General features: G+C 37.5%; 1 pseudogene; it reads right to left on the bottom strand.

Moving 5' to 3' along the window:
- Positions 1-4797: 4797 nt before the first annotated feature.
- On the bottom strand, positions 4798-6804 carry LOC113254975 (60S ribosomal protein L4-like; annotated as a pseudogene).
- Positions 6805-11994: the final 5190 nt, after the last annotated feature.

The following is an 11994-nucleotide window of genomic DNA, read 5'->3' as shown; positions in this document are numbered from 1 at the left end:
GGTAGAGGCTAAGTAAGAATATAGAAAAATACAAAACATTTCACGGTTCTTTCTTTGAACTGTACTAGTTAATGGCCCCTACTTAGCAAAGAATGCAAGCTCTCTAACTGCCCTCTTTATGCTGGATTCCCCAGTGTTGGGATCTTCTGTTATACACAGAAGTGCATCCGTAGAACCCCGCCACACTGAAGCGGGGTTGTTTTCTCTTTGTTCATTCTTCTTAAAACACCTTTTAAGTTGTTTTGACACCCAGCTACCTAATAGTAGAGTCCTAAACAAAATAATTTAACGCCAGATCTATAGGATGTCAGAATTTGGATAAAATGAATAAAAATTTATTACCCAAATGTGCTATAAAACAGCCCAATGATGTGTTACAGAGGGTGTTAGAAAATAATTACAACTGGTGGAAAAATCCTGTCCTCAAGATCAGATCGTCTGAATTTTTAAAAATCGTCTTGGTGGAATCAGTTTATGTTTTTTTTTTTTTTTTTAAAGATTTTATTTACTTATCCGACAGAGATAGAGACAGCCAGTGAGAGAGGGAACACAAGCAGGGGGAGTGGGAGAGGAAGAAACAGGCTCATAGTGGAGGAGCCTGATGTGGGGCTCGATCCCGTAATGCCGGGATCACGCCCTGAGCTGAAGGCAGACGCTTTAACCGATGTGCCACCCAGGCGCCCCCAGTTTATGTTTTATTAAAATTTCTCAAGGAAAAAATCTAAACCCTTCCTGGTGCAAACCTGGCAAAAGACTAAATAGCTTTATCTGATAAATATAAATTTAATTCAGTGAAGCAAAGTCTGAGCCGAGGAAGAAAATCTGATGGAAGAAAGCTTAGTCTCTCTTTTGTCTTAGAGGGTTATGTTGTAAGATTTCCCTTCCTGCCTGGGATAAGCAGTAACATAATACAACACCTGATGCTTGGAGAGGAAGGAAAAGCAGTGAATGTCCTTGCACCTCCATTTCTTTGACTTCAAAATGGAAAAGATGGTCTTGATTTTTAAATGACGAGATCCGTGACTTGGGTTTACCCTGTTCTCTCCTTCCTTGTAATGAAACAGAATGGTGACCCATTAGATTTTTCACTCTTGTTAACAGTTGTTTTCTTTGGGCAGCTGGATGGATGGCGTAAAGGGAAGGACAAAGTTTTCCCTGTGGGATAACAATTTAGAGGGACTTTGATGGGGAGCAGAGATAAAACCTGGACAAGAAACTACAACCTACTGGGAGCAGCTCTTAAAGCAAATATAGGGTATGTGTGAGGGGGGCCTCATGCTTTTCAGAGCTGATTATCGTCCTAAATGAGGGGAAAGATTGAAAGAGAATAGTAACAGGCAGATACGAAGTGTGTTCTTCTACCAAGAAAGTGTAGCACATAAGAAAGAGTCAGATATTTATTGAAACAATCATAGGCATCAGAACAAAAACTGAGGTCATCTTGCTTTTAAAATGTATAGACCAAAGAAGGTTTTTTTGGAAGTTTTGATAAGAGTCACAAGTTTTAAGCAAGGTATTTTTAGGTAAGAAGTTGTCTTCTAACTTTCTTTCCTGGTACTCTCCCCACACTCACTCCTCTCCAGACACAAGGGCCTGGTTACTCTCTCAAACATGACAAGAAAGCTCCACCATAGGTCTTTGGCAGTGGCTATTCCCTTTCATAGAATGTTCTTTTCTAGATATTCTCCTGAGTAATTCCCTCATCCTTCAAGTCTTTGCTCAAAAGCTGCTTTTTCATGGAGACCTATCCAATTAGACAATGTACCCAGCCCCTCCTTCCCCCCAGCTGACAACCCCTTCCTGAAAACTCTTCCCACCCCTTTTCCCTGCTCCACCCCATATCTTCCATAGAATGTATCATCTTCTAATATGCTGTATTAGGTTTTCTTCAATATATATTATTTATTGTCTGTTCCCTCTTCCACCCACACTCACTCCTACCCCCCGAGAGAATGCTAAACTCCAAGAGGGCAAAGATCTTTGTTATACACACACACACACACACACACACACACACACACACACACAATTTTTTTTAAAGATTTTATTTATTTATTTGAGAGAGAGAGAGCAAGTGAAGGAGGGAGAGAAAGCATGAGCAGAGGGAGTGCAGAGGAAGAAGCAGGGAGCCCAATGTGGGACTTGATTTTTGGACTCTGGGATCATGACCTGAGCTGAAGGCAGACACTTAACCGACTGAGCCACCTAGGCACCTGGCTTTTTTTTTTTTTTTTTTTTAATACTGGATGTGTCCAAAACACCTAGTACAGAGCCCACAGGTAAACAGTCTAAAGGTACTCAATTAGTATTTGTTAAATGAATAAACAAAAGTTTATGTAATCCACATGAACTGTAAAGTACATAAAAGCTAAGGAAGACATCTGCTTTTACTGTTGTTGGGAGATACAGAAACAGGAAGCCAAATAGACTGAGGGTTTGTTTTGTTTCCTGGGAGAAGAACCACCTAGAAACTGGTCCTTTTTACTACCCAGTTTTCAGTCTTTCCTGAGATTAATAATATCTAGCATTTGAATGATACTTCTAAATTTTTTCTTAAAGGTCTGTGTTACATGTTAGCTTGCTTTACTCCCTATTTTATAATAAAACTAAAGCTCAGAGAGGCAAAACCCTGCCCGATGTGTTACGTTCAGCAAATGTGACTTCACATTTGGGTATCTAGGCTTTCTAATTCCATAAGCTGTCTTCACAGAGAGAGAAGACAAAGGACTATCCCACTGAGAGGAGGAAAGACAAGCAACTGGGGTGTGCCTGGCGGGGGGGAACTCATAGTGTGATGTCTGTGGGTAAGACTAAGAGGACAAGAACAGAGACAAATTGTTAGAATTAAAGGAGAACATTGTCATTGACAATGACCGACATTTGTTGTTCAGTATTCAAAACATGCTTTAAAAAGTTAAAATGATACCTAAAGTATATTTCACAGTGCTCATTTATGCCTTAAATGCCATAAAGTTTAGACTTCGTGAGGGGATTTATTATTATTTTCCTTGTTTCTTGTCATGTAACTACACTGCATTTAGAAAATTAAAGTCGATACTGAAATTTTGCCAATGTTTTTCAATAGTTCTCAGCTCTCCACATTAGATAGCAATTTTTGCTCTTTGTTATCATGTATTTATCGGATATCTTATTTCTGGAATACACAGCTGTTAACTGCAAAGCTATTCTTTTAAGTGTCAGCCTTCAATCATGTAGCTCTTTCATTTCTATTTTTTTCCTCTAGCAGCTGTTCTATTGATTGTCTAGAAATTGTCCCTTCTATGTTTAAAATTAAAACAGGAAGTGCAAAATAAAAAGGTTATATGTGGAAAAGGATGGTAAAATCATAAGAACCCAAGAGCTGTGCTCCAAGAAACTGAAATGTATGTGCCCTGTAAACACACCCACATACACACAGTTGGAATGCAAAAATACACAATTAACACTGGCCTTATTGAAATAATTCAGGAGAAGCATCAAATACGTTAAGTGCACACTATGTGTTTATTACTTTGCTAAATGCTGAAACATACTTTCAGGAAGTGGATAAGTTGTTATTACTCTCATTTTACAGTTGAGGAAACTGAAGCTCAGGGAAGTTAAATGACCTACCCAAGACCCCACAGCCAGGAAATTGCAGAGATGAGATTGGAATTGAGATTTGTCTTGATTTCAGAAAAGCTTGTGTTCTCTTCTCTTTTTATCTCCTTTTCTCCTGAACTATTTCAGACATACAAAAACTGTACAGAGAAAAATGAAAATCTAGGTACCCATCTGCCAATTTAAGGACGAGAAAATTATAAGTTGGACCCTTAAATATATTTGCCAGTCTCATTCTGCCTCTTTTCCTCTTGAATCCTGAATTTGTATTTTTCATTCCCATTTATATTTTACATGTTTACTACATATATATGTGTCTCTAAGCAATATTTAGTGTTATTTAACACTAATGCTAATTTTTTACTAATCTATATAGACACATATGTATAGATGTATATATGCATATATACACATGCATATACACATATATATAAATATTGAAATACATATGTATATATGTTTATATACTGATACATGTGTGCAAATATATGTAGATCTGTATATATATATATGATGAGATATACGTGCATATGCATATACTCTCTTTATGCTTAACAATGTTACAGAAAAATCCATCTGAATGATCTGAGCAAGAATTGGCATGAATTTTATCAAAAGCCTTTTGACATCAATGAAGATGATCATATGATACTTCTTAAATTTTATAATGTAATGGATTTTATTTACTGCTTTTCTAATATTCAACCATCTTTGATTTTGTGGAATCTATTTTGGTGCCAATATGTTATTTTAAAAACTGGTTTTGGATTTTAACTGCTAAACTTGAGTGATTTATTTTTAATTCAATTTATTTAAACTAGGAAAATATTCACCCATTTCTCCCATCTCCCACCCTCCATCTCTGGCAACCACCAGTCTGTTCTCTATATCTATGAGCTTGGTTTTTGTTTGTTTGTTTAAATTTCCATATATAAGAGAGAGCATATGGTATTTGTCTTTCTCTGATTTATTTCACTTAGCATAATGACTTTCAGGTCCACCCAAGTTGTCACAAATTGCAAGATTTCATTCATTTTTATGGCTGAGTAATATTGTATGTATATACCACAACTTCTTTATCCATCCATTGATGGACAGTTAGGTTGTTTCCATATCTTGGCCATTGTAAGTAATGCTGCAATGGCTGCAGGGGTGTATTATGCAAACCATACTGTTTTGATCTTTTCTTCCTCCTCACTGCCTTTGGTCAGATCTTTACTCAGAATTAGCTGTCCAAAATGATTGGACATTAATGGAACAAACAAATTGAAGTTTATGCAGCAGGCTTCTTTTCTTCTGTTTCGGGTTTCTTTTCTGCAAGCTTCTCCGCTGCTGTTTTCTTGGTAGCTGCAATTTTTTTCCCCACCAGAGGCTTTTCTGATCATAATGCCACCAGCCTCCTTACCTCTCCTCCCTCTCACAGGCTTCTTGCCTGGAACCCCTTCTCATCTGAGCTGGCTTCCAGTGCTGCTGATGCCTTATCCATCTGGAGTTTGTGAGTCTTGCTCCAGTGAAGAATGGTTATTCTGTCTTGTGGTCTTGGCATATGGGTTCAGCTTCAACATGATTCTCAGGTTTTTCAGGGGATTCTACTTTAGGACTCTGCGATGAATCCTCTTGTGTGGTGCTCGGAGGGCTCTTTGGATCTTGGGGTTTTTCAAGATTTTGCTAAGGTCTGTGTTGAGCATCTTGTGCCTGAGAAGGTTGTAGGTGCTCTTGAGCCAAGTGCCACGCAGATCATCTAACCTGCGGGAAGCACTTTCAGTCCTAACGCAGAAATGTCCCACAGGCTCTCCAGGAGCAAGTTTCAAAATGTTCAGTTTGCTTACATTAAGGAGAGTCATTCCAAGGATGTTTCTGAAGGATTCCGTTGTCCGCATTATAGAGGACTCGTGGTTTCCTGTGCTGGATACGACACATTTTGCCCTTGCCAGCTCTCCTTTGCTGAGAGGCACAGATCTTCTTGATATCATTCCAGGCCTCAAGTTTCTTAAGAAGCAGAACAGCCTCCTTGGTTTTCCTGTAGCTTTCAGTTTTATCTTTGACCACCAAAACAAGTTTAGGAATTTCTTCAATTTGATGACCTTTAGACATGACCAGCGCTGGTAAGGCTGCGGCAGCCAGGGCGGGGCAGATGGCATATTGCTTCTGTGTTGTGCTCGTTATGTGGTGCCAGTGGTGCCGGGTTTTGGTTGATGCGATCGTGCAGCCCCCACGACACATATTTCCAAAAGCACCCTGCCCGGAACTGTGAGTGCCATTGCCTCGAGCTCTAGAAATCTGAGCCCAAGACTCAGCACTGGTTTGATGACCTGCTAATTCACTGACAGCATAGGTCTGTCTCTTGCTTTTGCCCCAGTTGGTGTGAACAAAGTTCACAACACCTGGTCAAATGGGAATCTTGAACACAGCAGGCAAAGTTTAATTTTTGCCAGAAGACTCCCTCTTTTCGAAGTACACCGATACCACTGGGCAGGCACATGCTTTGGCAGAGAGAGAAAGCCATGCTCCTCTCAACCTCAGTGGCTCCTACAGGAAAAGCTATTTCAATCTTTTGGTGCTTTCAGATTAGTGTTCTTGTTTTCTTTAGGTAAATACCCAGAAGTGGAATTGCTGGATCATAGGGTAGTTCTATGTGTAATTTTTTGAGGACTCTTGTTTTCCATAGTGGCTGCACTAACTTACATTCCCACCAACAGTGCACTAAGGCTTCCCTTTTCTCTATATCCTCACCAACAGTTATTGTTTCTAGTCTTTTGGATAACAGCCATTCCAACAGGTGTGTGCTGATATCTCACTGCGGTTTTGATCTGCATTTCTCTGGTTAATGATGTAGAGCATCTTTTCATGTACATGTTGGCCAGCTGCATGGCGTCTTTAGAAAACTGTCTATTCAGTTCTTCTGCTCGTTTTTAATTGGATTTGGTTTGGTTTTGTTTTGCTATTGAGTTGTATGTGTTCTTTATATATTTTGGATATAAGCTCTTATCAGATAAATGATTTACAAATATTTTCTCCCATTCAGGAGGTTGCCTTTTCATTTTGCTGATGGTCTCCTTTGTTGTGCAGAAGCTTTATAGTTCAACATAGTCTCCCTTGTTTATTTTTGCTTTTGTTGCTTTGTTTTTGGCATCAGATTAAAAAAGTCATTCCCAAGACCTATGTCAGTTTCTTACCGCCTGGGTTTTCTTCAAGGAGTTTCATGATTTTGGGTTTTTTTTTTTTTTAAAGCTTTTATTTATTTGAGAGAGTGAGCGAGAGAGAGTGAGCGAGAGAGAGAGAGAGAGAGCATGAGCAGGAAGAGGAGCAGAGAGAGAGGGAGAATCAGACAACCTGCTGAGCAGGGAGCCCAACTGAACTTGGGCACGGGGCTCGATCCTGGGACTCCGAGATCGACCTGAGCCGAAGAAGGCAGAAGCTTAACTGAGCTAAATAGGAGCCCCCAGTTTTAGATCTTACATTCACGTTTTTAATCCATTTTGAGTTCACTTTTGTGTCTGTTGTAAGACAGTAGCCCAATTTCATTCTTTTGCATGTGGCTGTTCAATATTCCCAACACCATTTATTGAAGGGACTGTCCTTTCCCCATTGCATATTCTTGGCTCCTCTGTCATAAATTAATTACTATACATGCATGGATTTATTTGTGGCCTCTCTATTCTGTTCTATTGATCTATGTGTCTATTTTTTATGCCAATACCATACTGTTTTGATTACTATAGTTTTGTAATAATAGTTGAAATCAGGAAGCATGATGCCTTCGGCTTTGCTCATTCGCAAGATTGCTTGGCTATTTGGAGTCTTTTGTGGGTCCAAACAAATTTTTAGGATTGCTTGTTCTTTTTCTGTGAAAAAAGCCATTGGAATTTTGATAGCAATTGCACTGAATCTTAGATTGCTTCGGGTAGTATGAATGTTTTTAACAATATTAATTCTTCCAATCCATGAGAATGGAATACCTTTCTATTCATTTTTGTCATCTTCAATTTCTTTCATCAATGTCTTATAGTTTTCAGTGTATAGGCCTTTAATCTTCTTGGTTAAATTTATTTTATAGGTGTTTTATTCCTTTTGATGAAATTGTAGATGGGTTTTCTTAATTTCTCTTTCTGATAGTCTCTTTGCTATTAGTTTGTAGAAACACAACAACTTTTCGTGTATTGGTTTTGTATCCTGAAATTTTACTGAATTTATTAGTTTTAACAGTTTTTTAAAAATTTTTTAAAAATTAACATATAATGTATTATTTGTTTCAGGGGTACAGGTCTGTGATTCATCAGTCTCACATAATATCCATTGCTCATTACAACACATACCCTCCCCAATGTCTATCACCTAGTTACCCCATCTCTCCACCTCCTCCCCTCCAGCAACCCTTAGTTTGTTTCCTAAGTTTAAGAGTCTCTTATGGTTTGTCCCTCTCTCTGGTTTTGTCTTGTTTCTTTTCCTCTCTTCCCCTGTGATCCTCTGCCTTGTTTCTTAAACTCCACATATCAGTGAGATCATATGATAATTGTCTTTCTCTGATTGACTTATTTCACTTAGCCTAATACCAGTCTAGTTCCATCCATTGTCATTGCAACTGGCAAGATTTCTTTTTTTTTTGATGGCTGCATAATACTCCATTGTATCTATATACCACATCTTCTCTATCCATTCATCTTTCCATGGACATCTGGGCTCTTTCCATACTTTGGCTATTGTGGACGTTGCTGTTATAAACATTGGGGGTGCATGTGCCCCTTTGGATCACTACATTTGTATCTCTGGGGTAAATACTGAGTAGTACAATTGCTGGGTCATAGGGTAGCTCTATTTTCAACTTTTTGAGGAACCTCCATACTGTTTTACAAAGTGGCTGTACCAGTTTGCATTCCCACCAACAGTGTGGGAGGGTTCCCTTTTCTCTGCCTCCTCACCAATATCTGTTGTTTCCTGGTTTGCTAATTTTAGCTATTCTGACTGGTGTGAGGTGATATCTCATTGTGGTTTTGATTTGTATTTCCCTGATGCCGAGTGTGTGGAGCACTTTTTCATGTGTCTGTTGGCCATTTGGATGACTTCTTTGCAGAAATGTCTATTCATGTCTTCTGCCAATTTCTTGATTGGATTATTTGTTCTTTGGGTGTTGAGTTTGAGGGTTCTTTATACATTTTGAATACTAGTCCTTTATCTGATATGTCATTTGCAAATACCTTCTCCCATTCTGTTGGCTGTCTTTTGGTTTTGTTGACTGTTTTCTTTGCTGTGCAAAAGTTTTTATCTGATGAAGTCCCAATAGTTCATTTTTGCCTTTGTTTCCCTTGCCTTTGGAGACATGTCTAGCAAGAAGTTGTTGCAGCCGAGGTCAAAGAGGTTGCTTCCTGTGTTCTCCTCTAGGATTTTGATGGATTTTTCTATCTCACGTTTAGGTCTTTTTGATGAACTGTTTAGGGTTTTCTATATATAGTATCATGTCATCTGCAAATAGTTTTCCGATTTTGATGACTTTTATTTCTTTTTCTTGCCTAATTGCTGTGGCTAGGACTTCCACCACTATGTTGAATAAAAGTGCAAGAGTGGGCATCCTTGTCTTACGCCTGATCCAATGTTGAGTATGATCTTAGCTGTAGGCCTGTCATATATGGTCTTTAATATGTTGAGGTATGTTTCCTCTATACCAGCTTTGTTGAGAGTTTTTATCATAAAGAGATGTTGAATTTTGTTGATCCTGCTTGATCATGGTGTATGATCCTTTTAATGTGTTATTGAATTTGGTTTGCTAACATTTTGTTGGGGGCTTTTGAATCCATTGTCATCAGGGATATTGGATTTTAATTTTCTTTTCTTGTGACAACTTTGTCTGGTTTTGGTAACAGGATAATGCTGGGCTTGTGAATGAGTTTGGTAGAATTTCCTCCTCTTCTATTTTTTCTATTAAATCTAAACTTTAAGATCTATGCACTGATACTTAGAAGGAGCCAATAAGCCAGGACAACTAATTAACTTCTTTCTTTCTTTCTTTCTTTCTTTCTTTCTTTCTTTCTTTCTCTACTTACTTTTTTCTTTAGGTTTTCCTGGACTTCACAATTAATTTGAATGTAAATTCTAAACCAGGATAAAGGCACATTTGGTGAGTATACTGTTTTTGTCCCTTCTTTCACAAGGACACTCAAGTGTCAGTTTTGTGTAATGGTATCATTTAATTTCCCACATTATGCAGCCCAAGACCTTGTCTCATAGCCTCATATATTTTTTTAAGATCCAAGCCTCGTGGTTACTGAACTAAATTCAGTGCATAAACATATTTGTTATAAACAACATGACATCTGGCATCCCCCAGAACAAGTGATCTGAGAGAGAGGCAGCAACGAAGATGGTAGCTGCAGTGTCTTTTATAACTGAATATCAGAAATGACATACCAATTCTCCTGACATATTCTATTGGCCACACCAATAGACCAACTCTGGCATAATATGGGAGGGGATTATACAAGGGTGTTAATACCATGAGGTGGGGATCATTAGGAGCCACTGTAGATGCTGGCTACCAGAGTACATATCCACATTTAAATTCTATTAAATCTAGTCTATACTGATAGTTCATGACAGAAATGTATTCCCAGCAAACTACACAATATCTGACAAATAGTGGACTCATAATTTTTAATAATTGGCTAGCTAATTTTATATTATCATAGATATATTATAGCATAGGTAGGTGGGTTTTTTAGGTTTTTCTAGAAGGATTTATAGAAGAAGGATATTTTGGCTGCCATAATTTGGTAAAGAGAAGTTAAAGGCATGCATAACTACTATGTATATGTGAATCTTAGGCATTACTTCAAAATTTTATTTCACTCAAAGAGGAAGTTTCAAGAGAATGGGCATTTAAAATTGTGTTCCAATTTTTACTGTTAGATATATTGTTATTTTGAAATTATTTAAGGTATGCTATAGGATAAAGTATTAAGTAAATAAGTAAGTGGTTTAGGAAAGAAAAGTTTCCATAGAGAGGAAAACAAGTATAAAATATTAAAACATTTTGTGATTTTAAATTTGAACTGGAAATATCAGTGAGCACTCATGATTCTACCCACTCATCCATCCAAACAAAAGATCCTACTAATTTCCCTAATCTTAGAAAAGTCTTAGAAACAATGACAATCTAGCAGAGATGAGTACCCCAAAGTACTATCTTTCACTAAAAGGAAGTAGGGCTCCTTGGAGAAATGGCTGATTCTAAATCTGAAACAGAAATTTTTCAAGATTAGCCTGGGACGTCTTATGCCAGAAAGCAGGAGCTATCAAATTCTAATGTGGTCATTTAAAAGGATGTATGATACAGCTTGAAGGAGGTCTCATTGACCTCAGACAAGGCAACTTGAACATCAGAAAGATTTAAACAGAATATATAAAAAATTATGAGTTCATGATGAGACAAAAAAATAAAATAAAAAAATAGAACAACAATACCAAACAAAACCCACTAGCCCCAAGATACTGATTCCAATGGAGTTTTCTAGGACACCAACTCATTACTCTGACAACTAACAAAAAATCAGCTTCTCATCAGCTACCCGAATAATAGTTGAAATAAGAATGACTTTTTTTTTAAAATTGAATTACAACTGACATAAAATATCCTATTAGTTTTAGATGTAAATTACAGTGATTTGATATCTTATAGATATTTTATAAATGAATGCCAGAAAACAAACCACCCAACTGAGTGATGGGCCAAAGACTCTAAGAGACACCTCACCAAAGAAGAGATCAGATAGCAAATAAATGTATGAGAAGAGGCTCCTATGTGTCATCAGGGAAATGCAAATTAAAACAACTAGATACCACTAAACATCTATTAGAATGGCCAAAATCTGGAACACTGACAACACCAAATGTTGGTGAGGATGTGGAGCAACAAGAAATCTCATTCACTGTTGGTAGAATATAAAATGTAATGGCCACTTCGAAGACAGTTTGGTGGTTTCTTATAAAACTAAACATACTCTTGTCATATGACCCAGCAGTCATGTTCTTGGTATTTTCCCAAATGAACTGAAAACTTACGTCCATACAAAACTCTGCACATGGATGGTTATAGCAGCTTTATTCATAATTTCCAAAATCTGGAAAATAAACTCTGAAACATCCAGACAGTGGAATATTATTCAGCACTAAAAAGAAATAGGCTATCAAGCCATGAGAAGACATGGAGGAAACTTAAATGCTTATTACTAAGTGAAAAAAGCCAACCTGAAAAAGCTGCATACTGTATGACTCTAACTTAGGACCTTGAAAAGTTAAAACTATGAAGCCAGTAAAAAAAAAAAAAAAAAAAAAAAAAAAAATTCAGTGGTTTCCAGGGGTGGGAGTGGTAGTAGGGATGAATAGGTAAAGAGGATTTTTAGG

This window comes from Ursus arctos, unplaced genomic scaffold, assembly GCF_023065955.2.
Source record: "Ursus arctos isolate Adak ecotype North America unplaced genomic scaffold, UrsArc2.0 scaffold_5, whole genome shotgun sequence".
Classification (NCBI taxonomy): Eukaryota; Metazoa; Chordata; class Mammalia; order Carnivora; family Ursidae; genus Ursus; species Ursus arctos.
This window is presented reverse-complemented; position numbering and strand designations above follow the sequence as displayed.